This window comes from Pleurodeles waltl, chromosome 10, assembly GCF_031143425.1.
Source record: "Pleurodeles waltl isolate 20211129_DDA chromosome 10, aPleWal1.hap1.20221129, whole genome shotgun sequence".
Taxonomy (NCBI): Eukaryota; Metazoa; Chordata; class Amphibia; order Caudata; family Salamandridae; genus Pleurodeles; species Pleurodeles waltl.
Window position 1 is genome coordinate 61,549,467 of NC_090449.1, and position 24,535 is coordinate 61,574,001.

Consider the following 24,535-nt stretch of genomic DNA (forward strand, 5'->3'; position numbering starts at 1 on the left):
TTTTTGTTAATTCCCACTAGACAGTGACACAAAGGGAGCTGGGGAGTGTCTTGCATATCCTGATGAGTTTACTGGGCTAGAGTAGAAGGGAGGAGCTGACAACTGCACTTGAAAGAGCTGTGCCTGTCCTCACACAATGTAGTCTCCAACCCCCTGGTGTGTGTCTGGGGCCAGGCCTGGGCAAGGCAGGATCTTGTAAACAACAGAGACTTTCCTTTGAAGTTTGCGTCCTTCAAAGGCGGAAACGGGTATAAGTAGTGGACCCAAAACCCCAGACTTTTAGTCTACTTCTGGATCAAGAGGAACCTCTTCCAAGGAGAAGAGTTTGATGCTTGAGGAGGACCTGCCACTCTGCCTGTTGCTTTGCTGTTTTGGCCTGCTGCTGCTGCCTAAGACGGAAAGGGCTGGACTTTGCTTTCTGAAATCCTGCTTGTGAAGTGTCTCCAAGGGCTTGGACTGGGCTTGCCTCCTGTTAAGAAGTCTCAGGGACAACAAAGCCTTCACCTACCAGCCTCTGGGTTCACTTGCTGTGGATCCTAACTTGCTAGGTGGTGCCTACTCCAGTCTCTGGGCCCCTGGGAGTGAAAGGTGGTTCAAAAACAAGAAAAAACTGTTGCACCAACTCCGGATGATGCCAGGACCAATGCCATTGCCTGACTCCCCGACGTCACCAGCACCTGAAGCCATGGTCCCCGCTAGAGTGCAACTACCGTTACTGACTCCGCAGGCCCAATGCTGCCACAGTCCTGCTGATATCCCCTGACTTTGTGAGTGCTGTGTCAACGACGTCCCTGACACCCAAATCCGCCGAGGCGCCTGCAGCCCCGTGGCGTGACCCCGAGAGTTTGCCGACCGTGTCTTGACCCACCAGATACATTGACTCTGCTGGAGAGTAATAAAACGACACTTCGCACCAATGCTGTATCACCTCGCCGCTCTGCCTTAAGACACCGACACCGCACAGGATCCAGCAACGCCTCACCTCCCAACTCCGTGCACCAGCTGTTTTCTTTGTTACCAAATGTACTGTACCAGGGGGCCCATGTGACTCTGTGACCAGCACCATTGGCATCGGATTGTTGGGAATGACTTTGTCACGATGGAGTGATAACACCAAATTGAAGCATTTGTGTTTCTAAGCGCTATATTGAAGTTTAATCTGTGAGAATCCATAACTTTGCTTGTGTATGTTGAAGTTTTGTTATTTTTGTCTTGTTTGATTTAGATAAATATTGTCTATTTTTCTAAACTGGTGTGGAGTCCTTTTGTGTTGTTTTCACTGTGTTACTGTGTGTGTTTGCACAAATACTTGACACATTGCCTCTGAGATAAGCCTGACTGCTTGTGCCAAGCTACCAAGGGGGTGAGCAGGGGTTAGCAGACCTGTGTATCTCCCTTACCCTGACTAAAGTGAGGGTCCCTGATACAGAGTGCAAAATGACTGCCAACCAGAGACCCCTTTTCTAACAGTTGCTCTTTGTAAATGCTTTTCATTCTCTCATTCATTCATTCATGTTAGAGGCATTTCCTTGGAAGAGAAGACAGAGGGGTTTATTCTTAGACCCACACAACTTTAGTATGGTTATCTCATACATGCAGTTTGGAAAACTGTGAGATGTTGTATTTACCTGTGGGTAACTGTCACACCATTCCACTGTCTAAAACACAAGGAGAGCAAAATTAGAAAGTGCAGAGTTTGCCTACACAATTTGCTCCAGGGTTTTCTGGCCGCATGGTGTGTGGATAAAAATGACGCACAATTAATGTATTAGTAATTATGTTAACTTGGACGAAATTTACTATTTTCATCCTAATTGTGAGTTCTGTGTCTTTTTAGAATGTAAGGCCAAATGGAGGACTTGTGCACTGGGAGTGTCTGTGTGGTGGTGCAGTATACTGCATTGTGTGACTATCAATTACAAATAATTGAGGTGCAAAAATATTGTTGTCAAAATATCAACAACTGAAATTAAAAATGGATAGGCCTATCGTTTTATGTTTGCAGGCTCCGCAGTCTTAAAATTACTATCTGTAAAATAAACTGGCAGCTCGTGAATGCCAAAAAAATAGCAGGCTTACTCAAAAATGTAAGTTTGCCTTTGTGAATCAGGTCCTAAGTGGGCATCATGTAGTCATTATACTGAAAAACCAGGTCCCAAATGCGTTACCATGAACCATATTCATACACCTCTGTTCTGAAAAGCAGGATTGTGACTTTCCATGATAATGTGGGGAGAGCTCCTAGTGCCTTTCTGAGTCATGATTTTAAAACATCTGCTTCGTCTGCACCATTTTACCAATCCCAGCCACAAATAATTATATCCCTGGGAATCCTGACGCTGTTGTGTTTACTTTTCTCCTTTGTGCCAGTCAGAGTTTCTTCTTCGCGAGCTGCCCCTATGCACACATGGAAAGAAACTTAGCAACTACCTGGTTTTAAAGAGGGACACAGAAACGAAATAACAAGAGCTTTGTAGTTTTTTGTCTGACATTTTAGATGTTTTTTGTATTTTTATATCCTTCTTTCTTTCTATGGCCAGATCTAGGGTTGCAGAGTACAAACTCTGCACCAATAAACACCAGTAGTGTGAGCTAGCACCCCCTCAGTACCAAGCAATTACACTTTAATCTCCACAGAATGAGAAATAACTGCCTGGACCTGTTTTTTCAGACAAACATTTCATACATGAATATCAGACCTTTTTTCATCACACTGGGATACTTCTCCGCTCCAACTTGCACTCTGGGACTATGGGGCAGATTTAAGAAAAGTGTCCCTGCACCTAGCGCAGTTCTACTTTATTTACACCCCTTAACGCCCCACTACTGCCACCTTGTGTTCGCTGTATTCAAAATACCTCACACCATGGTGCAGGGTAGGGGGCAATAACGTCAGAATTTTTTACACTATTGATGTACTGTGCAGGGTTAGCGCCCAAATTTTGGCGCTAACCCTGAACAGCACATATGGGCCCATTCATTATAACCAATGGTGCCCCCCCCTTTAATGCCTGCTCTGGGCAGGCGTTAAACATAGCCCAAAAAATGAGGCAAAGAAATCTTTTAGATTTCTTTGTGCCATTTTTTTGGCCCCTCTAAAGGGGGAACACCACCCCTTGCACACATTATGCCTGGCACAGGCATAGTGTGGTGCAATGGGTTACAAATGCAATGCATGCTTTGCACTACTTTGTACATCTGGGTCAGCGTTTTTGCCATAATATTGACACATTAGCATAAAAAATGATGCTAATGTGGCGCAATTATGGCGCAAGGGGCTGTTAAATCTGCCCTTATGTCTTCTGATGGGAAAAAAATCTCTAAATGCGTTGGTCCAAGAAAAGAGAAACTCCATAGAACTATTATCCACGTTTTTAATCCTGTACCTGAGAAACGTTATAGAGCATTCTGATGCTAAGCTTATACTTGATTGCTGTTTAGACATATGGGGCACCAACCACAGAATAATAAAACTTAACACCTCCCATTTGCCGAGTTATAAAAAAAATCTCCTTTTAGGAATATAAAAATAAAACATTTATGCTTGAATATCAGTTTGACTATTTGACCATTAAAAATACATGAGAGCTATTCAGCATTAAACCGATTTTTCTAGCACCTGCCTCTACAATTCTTAAGGCTGCACACTTTTCAAGATAGGGCAATGCTTAAACCCATTATTTGCCTCCAAAATACTGGAAATAGAAATTAGTTGTAAGTGAAAAATAGTGGCATTACCAGGACTTCGCCATCGAATTCATCCTCCCTCTGCCCCCTTCCCCATTAGGATGAATGCGTCTCTTATGTTTCATAGCAAATGAAAACATGTTTGGCATCCCTAAAACTCACCCATTTCCTATAAGACTCAGAGCCACACATATAGGGATGCGCCAATATATTGGCCCCATATTAGCTTCAATGACAATGACTCTCTCAGCCTGGGAGTTGTTACTCACATATTTTTATCGTTCTGTTTTGAACCCTCTTCTGACTCCCACTCTGGAGTCCTGTTCTATTACAGAAGTATAGAGCAGAGACCTGGTACAGTTCAAGGGGCGACCACGTATTCATGGCCTGGGACCAGCACCTCTCCATAGTCACCTGCTTGATTCCTTAGCTGCATTTTGGAAGGCAGCTATAGCACTACAATTTAGGTAAAGTTATTTTGCGTATTTTAATTGATGCCTTGTGGCTCTGCATCACCTATATATGTTTATGCGTGAAGAGATATGGGCTCTACATTAATTAAAATTCTTTAAAAAATATAATCATAGTAATCATAGGACTACGTAAGATCTTGTGATTTCTGCGGATGAATAATTGCAGACAGTGAGGGACAAGGCTTCTTGTCATCATATCAACTGGGTCTGCAAAGACAGGAAGAAGAATGGCAGCATGCAGCAATCAAGTAAAGGTCATGTTATCAGTGAAAGAATGCAGCCGAACAAGAAACATTCCAGGAAGTAGAAGAAAAAAATATAACTTTTAGATCGACTGCATCTGCTCTTTTTCGATGCCTGCTGCAGAAACCAAGGCGGCGGAAATTCATATCAACCTTCAAACCATTACAGACAATGAAACATTGATTCGCGCTCAGTGTCAATTTTCAGAAAACCTTGCTCATCCGCTGTGACCTTTTGGAAATGCTACATATGAAGTTTGTTGAGAAAAAGGCTCTCTGCTTTATGGATTATCCGGCGTCTGAGAGAGGGTTCAGGGCGCTGCCGCATTTAAAGTATAGATTCTGCTGTCTTGTGCTTTCGGCGTGAACCACTTGAGTGACTGTCCTGCCAATCAAAAAGTGGGCTCCGAATCCTAGTCCTTCCTCAGTGTCTTAAATCCCACAACATTTCGATAGTTACAGCCCAGAGTAAATAGCAGGGTCAAACTGGAAAACAAAATTGCCCCAGGACAGAAAAATAAAGGTAGCCCCCCGCATCCAAGCAGATAGCTAGAAAAGTGGTAGTATTAGAGAAATCAACAGTGATAATCGACCACCCGCTCATAAAACCAGCCCACAACTGCTAACTAACCGGCCCATGCACTGATCTGTCTGACCACCCCATTGTGTAGTGGCGGAACCTCCTATAGGCCAGTCTGACCATGGTAAGTAATGGTATGCAGAAGTGCAAAGTCTATTCTTGCAAGTCTTAGGTATGTCTCCCAAAAGCTCTGAGGAATGTGCAAAAATCACAAACTTTCACATGAGTTGGATTCTCACTTGAAATTCAGGTCCTTCATGAGTATTTTTGGTGAGTATAATTTGTGTTGAGTCAATTGGAAGGAAAAGATACGCAAAGGTATGCAACTTAGTCCCAAATTTATACACATTATCAGTGCAACACGGCTTCACAAAAATAAATAAAAGGTAAACAAGGTGGGTTCTCACATACGGGGCACTTGTTTATAACCGACATGACACGGCATAAGAGTACTCACAAGAGATCCCTTTGAAGGCTGTTGTAAACGTAGGAACATCTCAACTGGATGTTCTTATAAGGTGACCCGAGAGGAGAATGTTTGAACTGGTCCGTAACAAATGTGATTGCAAAATAAATCTCAGAGTCAGCATGGTTAGCAACAGATTTAGAGGCAGATTTACCAACATTTTGCATTGTGGTTGCACCACTTTTTTGTTGCAGCAACTTTGCAAAATATTGTGATTTACAAAGTCACGCTTGACTTTACATGGGATTTTTCCCAAAATGAGATGCAAGGCAGCACACGCTTCCTTGCTTTAATTTGCGTATGGGATGCATTTCATTTGTGGAGCTTTCTCCTGCATCCAATCATGGATTGTGGCGCAATCCCAGATTTACCAAAGCTAGTAAACCTGAGAATGCATCAAAATGCTATGCCTCCCTGACCAAGACATGATATTTTTATTGCACCACTGCTATGAGACATCAGAAATACACCATGGCTCTGATTATTACTTCAGTGGACGGAAAAGCCCGTCATCCGAAATCCCGATGGGTAGGTTGCCGCCAGTGTTGCAGCCTCCCTGCCGGTGCCATTATGAGTATCTTGCTGGGTCCGCAGGAAACGGCCTACAGCATTGTCTCCAGCTCATAATAGAGCCGGTGGCAATGCTGTAGTGCGTAGGGTGCACCAGCACCCGTCGCAATGTTGACTGTCTCCAAAGAAGACAGTAAACATTGCGACGGGTGCTGGCCAGGGGCGCCTCTGCACTGCCCATGCCAAGTGCCCCCTAGGCCACCCTGTACCCCGTCTCTGCCAGCCTTTTCATGGCAGGGCTACTGTCATGAAATGGCTGGCAGAGAGGGGTGGGGTTGTGATCCCAAGGGCGGTGCTGCTTGTAGAGCTGCCTTGGTGGATTAGGAGCGCAAGCACTCTCAGACCATTGTGTAGATGAAATCTGGTGCTGCTAGCGGTCTAACCACGGTGCTACCGGAAGGTAATGAGGCCCCATATTTTTATAGATATGTGGCATTTCTGATGTCTTCCTTTCATGCAACACAGTGCAGCATCTTTGCTTGCTGGCCTGTGTTGCATGAAATGTAAGTACATCCGCCTCTTAGAACTTAGCCAGGTCTACTGGCTCTGCCTCATTGGTCCTCTCTATTCTCAAGTAGATTTTACTCTTCTCCTGTGGGTCTGCTGGGTCTAGAGAGGCAGGATCAAACTGCAGCTGCTTCAAATAGCATCATTTAAATTGTGCTTACATTTTTTGTATACCCTGCAAAACATAACAATGGCAATAGTATTAGATGTTATAGTGGTAATCTGATGGGAATAATTATATTAATAAAAACAACAAAAATAGGAGCAGGTACAACAACAACAACAACAGCAATAGTAATAGTAAATAGCAAAGATGCTGCAATATTAATCATAATTTAAATATGAATAATATACATGTTCTATGACTATACATGTTCTATAAATGATAGTTTTTTTTTTAATTTAGAGCATTATTGTTTTTAGACTTAGGGCCTGATTAGGTGTTTGGCGATGAGATAGGCCAACTGCCAAACTCGCGGGGAGGACGCCACCGTCCCCCGCAAGCCTATTACAATGTTCCCACTGGGCTGACCGGCGGGAACATTGTGTTGCGCGTTCCCACCAGGCTGACCAGCGGAAACAGTGCTACGATATTGGTCTTGGCTTCTTTATACCGTAGCACACCAGCACCATCAGAATACGCACTGTCTGCATATTAGACAGTGCACATTCTGTTGCCCCTGGCACCACCTTTCTGCCATGGAAAGGCTGGCGGAAAGCTGAGTTGTAATCAGCCAGGCGGCACTGAATACAGCACCGCTGAGTACAACTCAGACCACCATCAGCCTGTCAGAACCACATTCCTAGTGGGAACATCCGCCCCCTGGTGGGTCCATCCACCAGGGTTATAATGTTGCGGATGGACCACCTGGAGTGCGGCATTCTGACTATCACCACAAGTGTGGCTGTCCTCGGACTGCCACACTTGTAGTGCACCCTGCCGAGCCAGCCAAATACCTATTGTAAAAACAAAATCAGATGAGCTCAAACTTTCTGAAGTAGAACCCCAACAAAACAGAACTTATGATTGTTGACATCTACGTAGAAGCTTACCAAAAAGCCCCTATGCCAGGTTTTGAGCAAAGCGTTCAACAGTTTTTTCTGCATTGAACAGCAAAGATTGCTATGAAAATTGAAATGGGAAATGTCACTTTTGGAACTACTCCATTTTCTGCTGCCCATTTGATTGACTTGCATAAAACTTGCAATGAACAACCCAAAGGGGATGAATATTTCTATTCAAACGTTTTGTATAGATTTGTCAAATGGTGCTAAAGTTATTTGCAAAACTAATGAAAAGTTTCACCTAACCATAACTACAAAGCTGTTATTTATCAGGTTAAAAATTAAAACAAAAAAAAAGAACAAAAAAAGAGGTAGGCAATAACACACACACAACTGGAATTTGAAGAAAACATATTTTCCAGAAAACTATCCCAAAATAAACACAAACTTAAACATAAATATTATCATATGGTCCTAGATAGGCCTGTGCCAAATTTTAATTGCAGGGGATCATTTCAGTAACTCCATGGTACTCTTTTTATGCAATATCACCAGAAAGAACGCGGTTATACCCAATTGCATAATTATGAGTAATATGGTGCAAAACTCCTAACTAAGAAGCACCAGAACAACAAAATTAGCTATCACAATTGGCTGCTGCTGTTCATGTTGTTATGCATTTAGCACTATTTTCTTAGTGCAAGATGCATCCTCGGGTCCTTCTGGAATGCAATGGTGCATTTTGTGTTAAGACAATTGTACAAAGTGAAAGTAATTCCATATAATCTCAATTAGAGTAAGTTCATGCAATTACACTGCAGCAAATTCAGGCCCATGTTCATGAAAGCTTAGAGTCACCTTAGCACCATTTATTTTGGTGCTAAAGCTGTGCTAACTTAACTCCATATTTATATTCTGACGCTAGACTGTTGTAGTGTCAAAATATTGCAGTTAGCGCACTTTTTAGGATGCGCCAACCCTCCTTGCATCAGTGAGATGCAAGGTAGGCATACCCGCCATAAAAATTACGCTAGCCCCCCCCAGCCCCATATTTAACTCCCAACGCAGAAACAAAGCGCAAGTGGGAGGCAGGCCTAAATAATGGTGCTAAGCCCGTTTAGCGTTATTAACACCTGGTCAGATCAGATGTTAAAGTACAGGTAGGCCCATTTCCATGGCTAAACACCGAGTTGAGATTTTATAGTTCCCTGAAATTGAAATCTTTCGATCCCTATATCCGGATTGTAACTGTCCCATGTCTTGAACCTTATTTGACCTGGTTTTCAAGTTCTAAAATAACCTCTCTGTTAAATTTTTTTAGATTTAATTTGATTCATTTTAAGGTAGCCTTTCCCAAACAATGTTTTTGGAAAAAGGATTTACCACCCTGCCCCTGTGATTCCAAATCAAAGCAGAGTACCTCACATTTTTTTCTCTTTTGTTCTTTATATGCTGCTCCTAGAAAGGCCTTTATTTTACCCATTTTATGTCATCTTAGACCTATCCATTATAAGGAAGCTCTATTATATTTTCAGAGACTGCCAGATATCCAAACTTGTCACCATGTACTAAATTTTGTTATTCCATTTTAATCTCTATATGTTTGCGAGAGATTTCTATTCTGAGATAACATCTGTAAATTTTGTGTTTTTGCAATTCTTAATTATGTTCAGTATTCTTATTTGTTATATGTCAAGGAGTTTTTAGATTGGATGTTTGCATGGTGTTTTTAGAAATTGTTTTTACAGTTTTTAATTGCGTTTTATACTATTTACAGATTCGTAATATGTGTCTTTGTATGCACTTTTATGGCAATTGCCGAATAAAGTTCTTTGACTGACTGACTGACCATGGAATGTGCAAAAAGATGCCCACCCCAACCCCCCAGCAACACCACTACCTACATCTCAGGGGCACTACAGGAGGAGGGAGCCCATCCCAAGTAAGTTGTAGGTAAGTGTTTGTGTATCTGTGTGGTGTGTCATTGGGGGCCCCTTACATGGGGCCCCCTGCCTGGCACTAGGTATGTAGGACTTTTCCAGGGGACAATGGTCCCCCAGGGTGGGCATTAGGGTAGGGGTAATGACTCCTGTCTAAACTTAGACAGGAGTCATTTTTTAGCTGCGTCAAAAAATTATGCTATGCTGACTAGCAGCAGATATTTTGTTGCTAACCAGCCTAATGTTAATTCGGACTAGAGCCAATTCCCCTATCGCCTTCCCTTACTGGCTAGCATCTGTTTTTGAGATGCTAGTCATTCCTTAGCGCCATTGTGCGTCATTCTACAAACATGGCACAAAGATGGTGCTAGGGAGTGGCATTAAAAAAATGACGCACAACTGCGTAAGCCCAGTTGTGCACCATTTTCTATAAATACAGGCCTAAGTGAGTTATGCCCACTCCTAGTTCTATATTGGCATCTTGGGGTGCTGTTGACATTTGCAAACCACTTGGCCTTCGATTTTGTGGGTTGCGATGTCATCAGAACCCCAATTTTGGATAATATTGCCCTGTTGTCCATTAGCTGTACTCTATTTACAAACATATATATTTATATACACATAAGTATATAAATATACGAAAAAAATAATAAACTTACCTGTGAATGTGCAATTCAGATGGACTCTTTATGTAGTCCCTTCAATGAAATGACTTTCCTGCAATGTAATGACTCAAAGTTGGTAACAATAGATCAGTACACCTATAACACATCAGGTCTATCTGAAAGTCTCAACAGAGAGACACCATCTGAAATCCTACCACACCTGTTTCTGTTTTAGAAGTTCAAATCATACTTTTAACTGAACCCACCAAGACCAAATTCATGCTTATCAACAACCTTAAACAAAATCAAACCCAGGACTAGCTCTCCCGAATGTGCTTGAAGAGATGTCCTCCCACTGCCATGACTAACATGAAAATCATTTGACTTCATCACAGGCATGACCCTCTTCAAACTGCTTGATATTTATCTGTCACTCCAGAAAACTCAAGTCTTACCACCTGAAACTTGACCAAAGGAACCACAGTCGAAGCCGTAGTCCTCGCCCACCTCAACAGCATGAGTGCCTCGCTTGACAGTGTCCTTTATACTGGCCGCAGTGATGGGCATTCTGCCCAATGGCACTTGATTTATCAAAGTCTAAAGAAATATAACTCAGACTAAAATTTAGTGCCCATGCCTGTAATTTTCATCAGTGGCTGCCAAAACCATTTCTGGCCAAAAAAACTCCATCCCAAATGGCCAACACTCAAAGTCATGGCATCAACAGTAGTGGTGTTGAAGTTCACATAACTTGCTTTTGTGTAATTATGCATACATATACATAATTACACAAAATGCAAATCTGTCATTTCACACTATTTTTATTTTGGCACAAGAATGCATTTAAAGCAAAAAATAGTGGGAGATATACACTGTGAACAACAGCTGCTCACGTTTTTTTGGTTGTGCGCATTTGTATGATTTTTTTTATTGCCAATATCTTGTAATTGAGTGGCATAGTGACACAGTTATGGGAACTGCGCATAACAGACGTAAAACAAAATTCCCCAAATTATGTGAATTACACCGGTGTAAGTTAAATTAGGCCTAATCAACAGACCGGAAGTCAAAAGGTGCAAAGAAGGGAAATCCAGGAAACCGCTTGTCTCGCTCCAGGATGAACTCTTCAATGCACCTAAACCTAAATGTTCTACCTCTGCTACAAATGCTCTGTATAGCTTGCCGGTTAGACTTGGACTTTACGAGTCCCAAAACATAGATGCATCAACGGTTTATACTTACATGTTGTGCCATATCCTTTCTACATGTTCTTCCACCACATTTTGGAGGAAACCTTGAGTTAGGGTATAATGTAGGCCCCTGTAATATATGTGTTTCAGGGGGCTCTATTCCCTAATGGCAAATCCCCTCTTCCACCAAAGGCCGTAATGTATCCTTGAGGTGGCCAGAATTTGTGAACTTTCAGAGGCTCCTCACCAGATCATATGGGGCAACAGTTTGTGCCTGGGGCAGCTGGTAAACTTACAATGTGGTGGGGCAAGCAAAGTGCCCCACAGCCTCTCAAAAACCTAAATTAAAAACTCCTCCATCAAAAAGTAAAAAACAACCAAACCCTCCCTCCCTCCAAAAGCCCAAATGAAAACAACCCCCTCCATCTAAAACCCCTTAAAAAACTTAACTACCAACTTAATCCCTACACTTACATGTACAACACATTCCTAATAAATAAAATTAAATTGTACTTACCAACGAGCTCCATGTCCTCCTTGGTGTTCCTCTGTCGTCTCATGCACTAAGGATGATCCCTAAACTAATCCAGATGCTTCTCTCATGTTGTTAACAGCATGAGAGAAGTGGCTGGATTGGATGGAGTGTCTTGGCTGAACACTCCTTCAGGCCCTAAAGGCCTGTGCTTCATCTCCACCAGCTTCAAAGTGCGCATGTCACTTTGGCTGGGTGCAAAACAGCTGGCTGTGGAGGAGACGCCCCCATTTCTCCTTGTTTCAGAGCAGGCTTGCGGCGCTCCGTAAGGAAAAAAATGGCAATAAAATAATTTCATTTGCATTTTTTTCAACATTTAGCACGCCTTGCAGGGGCGGAGGGGTGATGCTCCCCCGCCCTAAAGAAGAAACCGCCGCTGTTTCTGCCTTGAGCTATGCAACAGACATTTTGCGGCTGCAAGAAGCAACAAGTACATAACATACCGTCCCGATGAGCATGCTCAGATTACTTTGGTGCCATGCCTTTTGCCCTTCCTCCAAAATCCTATCACCTTTGTGGGAAGCTGACCCCAACCAGCTTTGAATGGGACCCCTTCCCCTTTGTGAATGTTGCCCAAAATGTTTTTTCAGAGCCGGCAGTGGTCCAATGGACCACTGCCTACTCTGAAAAAATGAAACCAAATGGTTTCGGTATTTTTTTTATTTTGCAACTCGTTTTCCTTTAAGGAAAATGGGCTGCAAAATAAATTTTAAAAACTGCTTTATTTAAAAAGCAGTCACAGACATGGAGGTCTGCTGTCTTCAGCAGGCCACCATCCCTTTGAGTGCAGGGACTCGCTATGGGGTCGCAAAATGCGACCCACCTCATTAATAATAATGAGGTGGGTCTTTGCGACCCCATAGCAAATCGCAGACGGTGTCTGAGACACCGTTCTGCATCCGATTTTGCGAATCGGAAATTGCGAGTAGCACCGACTCGCAATTTCCGATTCGCAAAATCGGAACTTCCTACATCTTGCCCTTAATCTCATTGCACCTATGTTCTATTGATAGAAATATGCACACCTTAGCAGTGCTCTAGACTCACCTGTACTTGTTAACATCTCTCCTGCTATCCCATCATGCCACCCCCCCCCCTTACCAACTGCCTTCCATGGTGGTCTTGTTAGGACAAAAAGTCCCCCAGACCCAATTCATTTTTTTCCAGTTTTCACACGAGCTATTTAATTCTGTTGTAATCTGCATATGATCAGTGCAGAACGCCCTCAGACATATCGCTTGACAAATGATGCCTATTAAAACATTGTGTGCTGCTGGCTCCAATTTCACCGCCTTCCAATTTGAAGAAGCATTCGAACCATGCCTCAATAGACAGGCAATATTATGTTAAAAACACGCTGGAGCGCCGGCCGCGGCCTAATGGCGCCCGCCAAATGGTAATTTCTGCTGTAGAGATTGTTCATTTATTTTGCTGGTCTTTTCTTATGGTGAAATTAGATGAAGCTTAACACACTGTAAAATTGAATGCATTCTATTCCTTCACAAGGCTCATGACAGGAGAGTGATTTATGAGCAGAACGACAAATTCTGAAAATTCCTGATATAGCAAATCTATGATCAAAGTGAGTTTATTTATTTTCTTCGCTGGGTCCACCTGAATAAATCGGTGAGCATCAACGAATCCAGTTTGATGGGTATGTACCAATATTTTTCATATTGTTTCCTCTTGTGAATATTCTTGTAAATTTACTTTACAGGGAGGATCAAGTGTGTTTTACGGGTGAGAATAAGGAGAGATAACCCCGAGAAGCGCATAGAGGTGTAGGAGAAGATGATTTGCCATGAAGAAAAACAAATTACATGGAGAAAACAGAAAATAAAATGGGAATGCATTTCAGCTACCCAATTACACAATTGGAAATGCTCACCTGTTAAATTTCAATAGGTGGAATGGTTGTGGAAGTGAAAAATCCTGCAAACCTGAGACAGATGCAAAACCGACAGAGCAGAGCACTGGCCCATCTGTTCATGACAACAACAGGATCTTCATGCTATAGTGACACCATGTTGTGATGCTTCCCTGCTCCTTGTGGCTTCCTCCACCGTGATCTGAATTCTTTGCGTTGGACTGAGGAGACACCTTTTCAGCTGGACTAACCTCTCCCCTGTATCTGAACCACGCTCCATCACAGTTGGCCTGAACTTGTGCATTACTCCCGGTCTTTCATGACCAGAGAGCAATGAGTAGCGTTCAGGGCTTTTTGGCACTACTATCATCTAAATATTAAAACATTGTGGGGCGTATTTATAGGCCCCTAGTGCCACAGGAGCATCACTTTTCGTGACGCTCCTGTGGCGCTAAGCACAGTGCCGTATTTACAAGGTGGTGTTAAGCCACTTTCTGTGGCTTAACGTCACCTTGTAAATATGGCCCCTTCCCACGCAGCACTGTGCGCGGGAGGGGCAGGCAATGGGTGTTGCTGTGGGTGTGCCACAGCAACACCCATTGCATTTTGACGCTGCCTCAGATTTATGAGATTTTGTAAACCCGAGGCAGCGCCAAAATCTATCACCAACCCTTAGGGGTGGTGTTAGCAAGGTACAACAAGGAGGAATACTTTTATTCCTCCTCCCCCTTTTTTGCTTTTCCTATGCGTGCTGCATTCTGCAGCACACATAGACAGAGCAAAATGCCGTAAATCATTGTTTATGTGTGGGAAGGTGTCCCTTCCTGCACATAAACAATCATTTGAAGGTCACACTTTGGCACTTCTATGTGTGCTGCATTGTGCAGCACACACAGATGTGCCAAAGTGCCATTAGTGATTGTTTATGTGCGGAAAGGGACACCTTCTTGCACATAAACAATCACACCCCTCAACGCAGACATCCTTGCACAATGGTGCAAGGATGCCTGCAGTGGCAATGGCAGCTAAGTTTAGCACCAGCATATGGGACAACACAGGGGTGAGTCTTATTCACTTAAATACAGTGCATCCCTGCGTTTATAAAGTGACGCACCACTCCGCACCACTTTTCCATAAATCTGGCCCTGTATATCTCTGCTTCTACTGATTGGATTTGAGTCATTTTGGTCTTGTTTGTTTATTCAAAACTACACTATGGCCCTCATTCTGACCTTGGCGGGCGGCGGAAAGAAACGTTTTAAAAAAAACTAACTGCCTTTAAGAAAAACAGGCTGCATTTAAACAAATTTTCTTTATTGAAACACAATCACAGACATAGTGGTCTGCTAATGCTAGCGGGTCGCCATCCCTGTGATGACGTCCAATCCTAGTGAATTGTAATTTGTGACCTACCTCATGAATACTGATAAGGCTGGTCAGATTGGGACCTGGGTGTTACAACATTTTAGTAAATTGGTCGGTTTGCAAAATTCAACAGTGGCCACAAATATACTGGTCATAAAATTGCGAGTTGTGTTTTGTATCCAGCATTTAATACATCTATCCTAGATCTTGTTTTTGTTTTGCGTCAACTACTTGAATTCTCTAGTTTTGTGCTTGCCAGGATAACTTCTGCACAAACTACATAGAACACAAAATTGTGCGATAGGAAAGCTGAAAAAAGCTAAAACAAAGATTGACTTTGTATCAGGGTGTAGAGCTTTCCCCTGGTTTAGGGTGCAGAAAGGAACTGTTTGAAAGTTCTAAGCGTGAGGCCCAGACTTCTTATACAGTGTAGGGCTCTTGTTTGCTGGTGTGTTTTTCCTTCTACACCCCTCTGCTCTCTCCTCGGTTTAGTACTCAACAAATATTAAAGATCCTCTTGATTCAGTGGCCCAGCGCACGAGGTAGGTTTCTGGAATTTCTAGGGTCCAATCTTTGGATACACCTTGTGATCCAAATATGCCTCCTCTCTGATCACCTAATTTTTAAAAAGGCTCCTAAAATCTGGTTATTTTTTAAAAGTGTTATTGTTTTTGAGACACATTTCTCTAATCTGGAAATGCTGAGTTGGAAATCGCTTTGTTCATAGTGAAAAGATACCTTTAGGTGTATGCTTCACTCTATAAATGATAAATCAAATGAAAACAATCCACTCAGGGGGTTTGAGCTCCAGATTGCATAGGGGAGTAATATTAAAGTCCCAGGGATGGTGAAAAGAAATTGCAAACAAAAATACAACTTGATAACAATATGAAGATGATGAATACATTGATCAATGAACTAACCTCTTAAATGAAAGAAACTGTTTCCAACCTCTAGTTTTGAAATAATAAAAGTAAAGTAAATAATATTATTAATAATAATAATAATAATAATAATAATAATAATATCACCAAATTGGCTAACCGGGTCTCTCAGGAAAGGTAATAGCTCCTCAAGCACAATTATTAAGTACTAATGACACCCATAACGCCTCTTAGTTTAGAAAAATTAACAACACTTAAAGTTACTTAAGGTTTGCTATTCAAACATAAACTTACCCGCATGACAAAATGTACCCATAGTGCTTTGAAAGAGTGCTTTAGAATTGCTTATCCTACGGAAGGCTTCTTGTGTGAGGCGTGAGACATCATCACACAGTATCAATGGTTATGTTGAGGGAACCTTTCTGTGCACAGTGTTTCTCTACACAAGTGGGTGGTGTTTTGTCCTGATTCAGCTCTACTGATGTTGAGAATTAATGTTATGCCTAATTTTTTATGAGGTTGGTTTGCATCTTGAATGTGCCATCTCAGCACAGCAGTTAGCGTTTTAGCTCTGTATATGCAAAGAGCGCCTGTTCCATTGTGATATAACTGTGAGGATGGCTGAGCAAAGTCATCTCAGTTTCTGATGCTGGCTGAATGTTTGTGATTTAAAAGAGAGAAAGGGAGAGTGTTGGACCTGGCCCTTGTGGCAGGTTCATCCCCTGACTTTTTTGCCTCCTTCCTCCTATTTTTTCTGACCTCTCGCTGTTGGCTCTAGGACTCTGATAACTTTATCACTGCTGATCAGTGCTAAAGTGCAGGTGCTCTCCCTTCCAAAGTTGGTATGATTGGCTTATACCTAATTGGTGTATTTAATTTACCTGTAAGTCCATCATACAGTGGTATCTCTAAACCCAGGGCCTGCAAATTAAATGCTACTAGTGGGCATGCAGCGCTGCTTGCACCACCCACTGAAGTAGCCTTTCAAACCTGTCTCAGGCCTGCTAGTGCAGGGCCTGTGTGTGCAGATTTCTGCTACAGGGCCTGACATTTAAATGTACTTGCAAGGCCCAGAACTCCCCTTTTACTACATGTAGGTCACCCCGAAGGTACGCCCTAGCTAGCCCTATGGGCAGGGTGCTATGTATGTAGAGGGCAGGACATGTGCCAGGTTGTGTGGCCTGTCCTGGTAGTGACAAACAGCCTATTTGGTTTCTCACTGCTGTGAATGCTGCCTCCTCATAGGATTTGCATTGGAAATGCCCTGCCTTATGTGTAGGGGGTATTGTCTGATTTATGAGGAGGAGGGTAGGCATGTTTGGTATGGTTGTAATGGTGATGAGAAATGCTGCTTACTGGTGTAAGTGGATTTTTTATCATTATAGAAATGCCACTTCTAGAAAGTGAGCATTTCTCTGTGCTTATGACTCGGGTGCTTTGCAGCTTGACTCCAATCACATCTGAGCAGAGTGACAGTTGGGGCTTTGTGTATACTTTTCAGACAGCCTGTACACAGAGAGGGTGGAGGTGTCACTGAGGTGCATCTACATACTGAATAGTCTTCCTGGGCTGAGAGAAGGGAGAGGCAGGGCACACCTACATTTGTAAAGACTGTGCCCTGGCCTCACACAATAGGGTCGTTTACCCACAACTGATGTTTGGAGCCTGTGCTGGAGGAGAGAGGGAGCACTCCCAGAACCAGTTGTAACTGGTTAGAACCTCCTCTACCCTTCCTTTGTGGACACACTGTAAAACTGAGTATAAGTACAGGGGAATTTTCCCCACAATTTGGAAACTCTTGGTGACATTTTGGAACTGGACACAGTGCTGCTGGAGGGACTCACCAGAACAGCCGTAGACTACTGCTGCTGTGCTGACCTGTGACTTGCCTGGTCACTGAAAGGAACTGCCACTTGACTGCATCTACCTTGAGCTGGCCTGCTCTTAAGCCCTGCTGCCCTCTGCTCCATGGAACTTTGTCCCCCTGGGGCAGGGGCTATGGCTCCTGACACCTGCAACTGCACCAGGCACAAAGAGTGCTTCCTCTCCCCTTGTAGCGCCTTGAAGGTGATTTGCTGTGCTTGGGTAGGATGCCTTGCTGCTCTAAGAGTGTTCCAGGAATTTCACGTATCACTGCCACGATCCGGGCTCATCGATCTACCAACTGAGCTTTGAAAAGCGCATTTTGGTGCTGCCGGATTTTACTGCCGTGACCCGGGCTGTTTTGGAGAAGCATGAGTGACGCGCTGTGCCGGGGACCCCTGGGGCACCATCAAGTAAGAAAAAGGAGCGAGCGTGCTCCTACCGTGCCCCCGGGGCGAATCGCGATTTGAGGAGCGCCCCCAGGGCACAAGCAGGCACCCACTCTGGTGCCTGCTGCTTGTTACAACCCATTTGGAAGCCGGGAGGGGAAGGAAGCCTCATCTGAGGCTCCCCACCCTATGGGGCCCCTCGCTGTCATTGTGGACGGGCAGGAGGGAAAGGAAGCCTCATTGGAGGATCCCCCTGCCCCAACAGAGCCCTAATATTTCGCGGAGAGACCACGGGTGGGTAGGAAGCCTCTCTGGAGGCCCCCTACCGGCAGCAGGTCTCCGGTGGGGGCCCCTGCGAGAGTCGGCTGAGGCCCCCCTGTTGGTGGCCCCACTTGTTGTTTCTTGGTTTTGGGCCCGCCTAATTGGAGGGCCAGTTGAGGCCCAGGGGGGCCCCAGAGATTGACAGCCCCAGGAGGGACCCATTGTAAAATCAGAGTGGGTGCAGGTCGCCCCCCTCACCCCAATCTTTGGAGTGACCCCCAGAACGAGCACACAGGGCACTGTGGGCCTCATTTTGTTACACCTGGCACCGGAGTGCCCTTTTCATCATAAACCAGATATTTGAAAGGGACCTAAGTAATTCCTATGTTCCTTCTATGGACATTGTGGGTCATTATGTTTTCATGGTATCTTTTTGTGATGTGTTTGCTAATGTTCCTTTTATGGGCATGCTCTGCTAATATGTTTTCTTGACTTGCCATATGTTTATGATATTTCTATGACAAGTGCATTTGTGTAATAATGTGATTCCTGACTACTGCTTATGTTGCAGAATACTAAGTAACCTGTGTGTTGTACGTGACTACTGCTGGTTCTGCAGAGTAACTAATGTGTAACGTTCTGACAACTGCTAAGGTAGCAGGATTTTATTGACATGTTGTGTTTGGTCTAATAATTGCATTGTGTAAAATAAAGTATATTTTCATATAACTGGGTGTTGTGTTTCCTTTGTGGTGGGGATAGTGCATCACGTGTGTTGTGCTTGTTGTGCAAACGCTTTACACATTGCATCTGGGATAAGCCTGACTGCTCATGCCAAGCTACCAAGGGGGTGAGCAGGGCAGGGGTTATCTGCCCTGACTGCCCTGTAACTCCCTTGCCCTGACTAGAGTGGGTGGGTTCTGCCTGGCTTAGGTGCATACCCTAGCCAGCCAGAAACCCTATTTCTAACAGAGAGAGAGAGTGGGGAGTTGATGGCCTGAATGAGCAGAAAGGGTGTGCAGATCCAAACATTGAGTGATTTAGGGCCTTACTATGAGTGTGGCGGTCTATAGACCGCACACTCTCGGTGGCGGTCTGGACCGCCACCAGTGCGGCGGTCCGACCACCACATTACAACCCTGGTGGTCGGACCGCCAGCTCTGACAGCATCTCTGATTCTCATGGTGTGGTGGTGGTCCTAATCAGCCACGGCAGTGTTGCAAGCAGTGCTGCCCTGGGGATTACAAACCCCTTCTCTGCCAGGGGTTTCATGGCAATAGCACTGCCACGAAAAGGCTGGTGGAGAACAGGTGCAGGGGGCCCGAGGGGTGACACTGGCTTGATTACAAGCTGGAGACAATACTGTAGGCTGTTTCCCGCTAGGCCAGCGAGCGGAAACTTATGTTCTTACGGCCACCATGTTGGGAGTTTGGTGGACGGAGTTTTCAGTTAGCAAAACTCATAAAGGGGGCTTTAGTTTTCAAGCATGGCTGTGAAGAAGCCAGTGGGGTTTTGCCTTTGTAATATTTTCCGAAGTCCCTTACTCAGTTAGTGGGGTAGCATCCCCTCCAAATGGCTCATCAAAACACAGGGATAATGCTCCCTTTACCTTCCTGTGGCAGAAGCCAGGTGAGTGGATGAACCCCAGGTAAGCTTCAGGGTCCCCTCATGGCATTGACAAGATTCCAGGTGGAAAACAACTGTAGTAAGACTATAGTGACAGCGTGAAAGAAAGAATACCATCACTAAAATGTGAACCCTTATTAATCAGTATGGCAAGAAACCATGAAAGATATGAGGGTGCCAAACCAGCCTAGGTAACACCTCCTCATCCTGTCCAGAAAAGGTTCCTCTTGCTTCATCACCCACTATCTATTTGTTCTGAGGCACACCCTTTCTTTGAGGTGTGGCTTTCACACTAGAAACAGAGCAAACCAAGCACATGAAATTGGACTCAGCTACATCTTTGGAGGTATGGGAAGCAGAAAGTCTCTGCTGGCAGTGAATCAGAGGTACGCTTCTGTGTAATTTGTCTCCTAAGACATAAAAATACAGACTATGATGGAAAACCCCTTTATAGCAAGTACTGGGAAAATAAATGAAAATGTGAAATACATAAGCCTGGGCGGAGTTCCCGGAGTTCTGCTATGTGGAGCTCCGCGAAGTGCAAGAAAAACTCTGCCGTGCTACACAGAGTTTCGCGAGCGGCAGAGTTTGGGTAAGGTGCACTGTTTGCATTGATTTTCAGTGCTAGAGTTTCTCTTGTGCTGTAAAATCAGCACGAATAGCACGCCAGAGGGTGCAAACTTCTTTTTACCACTAGAGTAGATTTTCTACTTTAGCTGCAGCTTCCTCAACACGAGCAGCAGCTTTCTCATTGCGAGCAGTCGTGGCCTGCTCTGACCGCTTGTGTTCAGAAATCTCGCTCACGCTTGCTAAATTAGCGATTTCTCTTGCTTGCGCTCATCAACTTAACATTGGCGAACGCGAGTGAGAGAAAAAACTCCACTCCACATCAATTTGCAGAGTTTTTCAGAACTTCACATTCCGCACGGAGTGGGGAAAGCTTCGCAAACTATGCCGGTGGAGCGGCATTCTTTACCCACCCCTAGAAATACATTTATGAATGGCAACTTTAATTGATTCTTGCAGAGAAGGTCATAGACTGACTACATCTAGAACAATGATAACATTTAGAATAGGTGACTTGAATACAAGGTCATCATCGGGACCCTCCTCCATACTTGGCATATTTTCATCCATCTCAGGTGGTCAACAACTAGTGATGAGCAATGACTCATTCAACTCAAGACCACTTAATTCAGGACATTCCAAATCATGAAGCGTCCCTCCCCGGTGCAACAGCTAAGATCTGGAACTAGCTTGCCACACAGCTGAGAGCCCACCCCTTAATGCTATCTTTTAGAATGGGATTAAAAACTGATCATTGAGACATGGACTTTGTGGCCTTGATGCACTTAATGTAATTTGTGATTTGTTTTACAAAACACAGTGTGAGAAAGCCTCTACTATATTCAGTTTATATGGTAAAGACTGTAGGATAAAAACAGGTTAGTGGGGAAATTCCGTAATCTTAAATTTTTTAGCGTTTATTTTATTGTAATATAACATGCATCGTGCATTAAGCCTGACCCAGTGTTACATACAAAAACAATATACAAACACTACTACATTTGATTCATTATTACATGGTCCCAAAACTCATACTCACTTACCCCCCCCTCCCAAGGCCCATCCTTTTATAGTCTGTGACATTCACTTGAGAAACTATTCTTCAATCAATCCATGGAGAGTCTCATTGTGTTTATGTGGTTGCACCACCTTACATTCCTGCACCGCTGAGGCCTTTCCATCCCCTTTGTTTAATGCCCCGTACCACTGCCCTTGCTAGTAGTCAACTCCAGGGTCCAAAGGCCCCCAGATCTTTTCCAACTTCCTTTCACAGCCTCAGCTTCTGTATACTTCTCGGTCCTTTGTTTTACATCGAGTCATCACCTCTTCCTATTTCCCAGGTGATGAGGGAGACTCACTTCTCCAACTCTGGGTGATGTCTCGTTTTACAACCATGCAGCCCATATTTACCAGAAGCTTCTGATATCGTGTAAGTTCAGAGGGTCCCCAAATGCCCAGCAGGGCCACCTTGTGTGTCAGATCTATGGGTGTTCCCACTGTCCCCTATAGGAAGCACTTCACATCATTCCACAAAGGCTGTATCCTCACACAATTCTGCCATGAATGACTAAATGTACCATCTTGTCCACATTTCCGAAGACAGCCCATTTCCCCCACCCTTTCGATTATGTGGAGCAGTGTTCTGGTGTAATATGTTCTGTGAAGCAATTTTAATTGGCTTAACAGGAAGCTGGCTTTAATGGGCACCACCACTGGGAACCCTAAAGCCTCCTGCCAGTCCTCATCTTGAATATATCCCCTATTTCGTGTTCCCATCGGTCTGTAACCCTTGTGTGTTTCACATCAGGGCTCCATATGTTAGGGATAATAATTTGCATTGTACGTGTCCGTCTAACAAACCTTCGCTGCAGTGGGAGCCTCTCTTGTGTTTCCTCCTCTTAGCTCTACAGTAAGAACAAAGAGCACAAGTGAGGGAGAGGGGGCATCACTGCTGTGAGCCTCTACCTGTGCTAAACATGTCTGAGAGGCAACCATTTACCCTGATTCTGGCCAGTGGCGCCTCATATAACAATTTGATCCAGCTAATGTATTTAGGCCCAAACCCTATCCTCTCCAAAATCAGGAAGAGGTATATCCAATCCACTGAGTCAAAAGCTTTATTGGTGTCCAGGGACACTATGGCCCAGGGTTCGCCCCTTGTGCCTGATTGCATAATGTTATTGTGCATGTGGCGCAGATTCAGGTTTGTCGAGTGATTGGGCATGAAGCCTGTCTGATCTGCATGTTTGAGGTCCATTATCACTGCACGTAGCCTGTTGGCCAGCAACTTTGGAACGATTTTGGTGTCAGCATTCAACAAGGATATCGGTCTATATGATTTGCATTTGTGTGCCAGTTTTCCTATCTTGAGAGTAAGGACAATTGACACGTCTGCATGTCTGTCGGCATTTTCCCAGCAGCGCAAGCCTCCTTGTACATTGCAATCAATAGTTTAGTCACTCTCTTACCCATTTTATGAAAAAAATCCACTGGTAGGCTGCTGGGCCCTGGAGCTTTCCCTGTCTGCAACTGAGCCAAGGCCACTGTGATTTCTGACTCTGTGAGGACCGCCTCTAGTATTTTCCTCTGTTCTGGGTTTAGAGTACTGACCGGACAGTCCAGGACAAACGTCTTGGTCTTCCCCTCTGGTACCTCTGCTCTAGCCATTTAGAAGGCCGCCATGTATGACGCCTACAAAGAATGCAATAATTAAAGTGAACTATCTGTTAGTGTCAGGCAACACAGTCCCCTGTCTGCTCCCAGAAGAGAGAGATGGAGTGGGGAGCTGAGAAAGGTGGGATGGAGGGGTTGGGGGTGCAGGGTGGGAGGTCAAGCCATAGCTTATTTCATATGTGTAGTCTTGTAAATGTGTGTGTGTATGTAAACACACACACATATATAGGCACACATTCACAAAACTATGCAAAAGGGACAAACCAGATATGAAAGTGAGAGTAAAGTCTTTAGTCCTTCTTTTATGTCTGACCTGTCCGGGTTTTTGCTCCTCAAGATCTGGTCACCCTACATATGGACGTTTGTAAAGGAGAATGTGTAACACAAACTTTGCATAACCGTAGTCTAATGCACTAAAAATGTTTTTTTCAGGCTTTTAGCTGTAATCTGGCATCACCACTAAATGACGCTTTACTTTTGCTGGCTGCAAACCTCATGGAAACACCAGGACTGTAGCTGCAGGAAGATTTTAGCCAGGTCCCAAAGAGCACATTATGTCATGGAAAAACAATGATTATATCAGTCATAATAAAAGTTTCAGTATAGGGTGATGGTTTACAATGATGTGATTTTCAGGGATGGGCATAATTGTCAAAGAAATGGGGATGCTCGTTCCAAGGTCCACATGAAAGCAGTTGGGGAGATGAGGGCATGAATGTGCTTTTGGTAAAGCAATTCTTTTCTCCAGAGGTTCTTTTTTGCCAAAGTTTTTGGTCTGTGTTGTTTTTTCTTGACTCTGCTATTTATGTCTGTGAGCCACAAGCAATGTTTCAAGCGATATTGAATAAATTGAACAAATCAAGCAGGGGCTCCAAAGGGCAGCACCAGTTGTAAAAGTAAAGATTGAGTGAAATAATTATGATAAGATTAAGTAACAGTATGGTAAGAACAAGCACGTCTGTTCACCGAGTTGCAGCCATAGAAACCACATGTCCTCCTTTAGTGAGATGTGGTTCTGGGGTGGGATAGGGCAATGTTCCCTTTCCCTGTAAACCAGACCTGACTTCCTGCTTTTGTCCCAGTGGAGAAGCTCCCATAGTGCTGAAGGAATGGATGAGTATTGTGGGTACTGTGGCCTGTATCTTGATGGGCGCAGAACATAGAGCCAGATGTATAAAAGCTTTTTCCCAATTGCAAACAACACATCGGGCCATTTGCAACCGGGAAAAGACATTTCCCCATG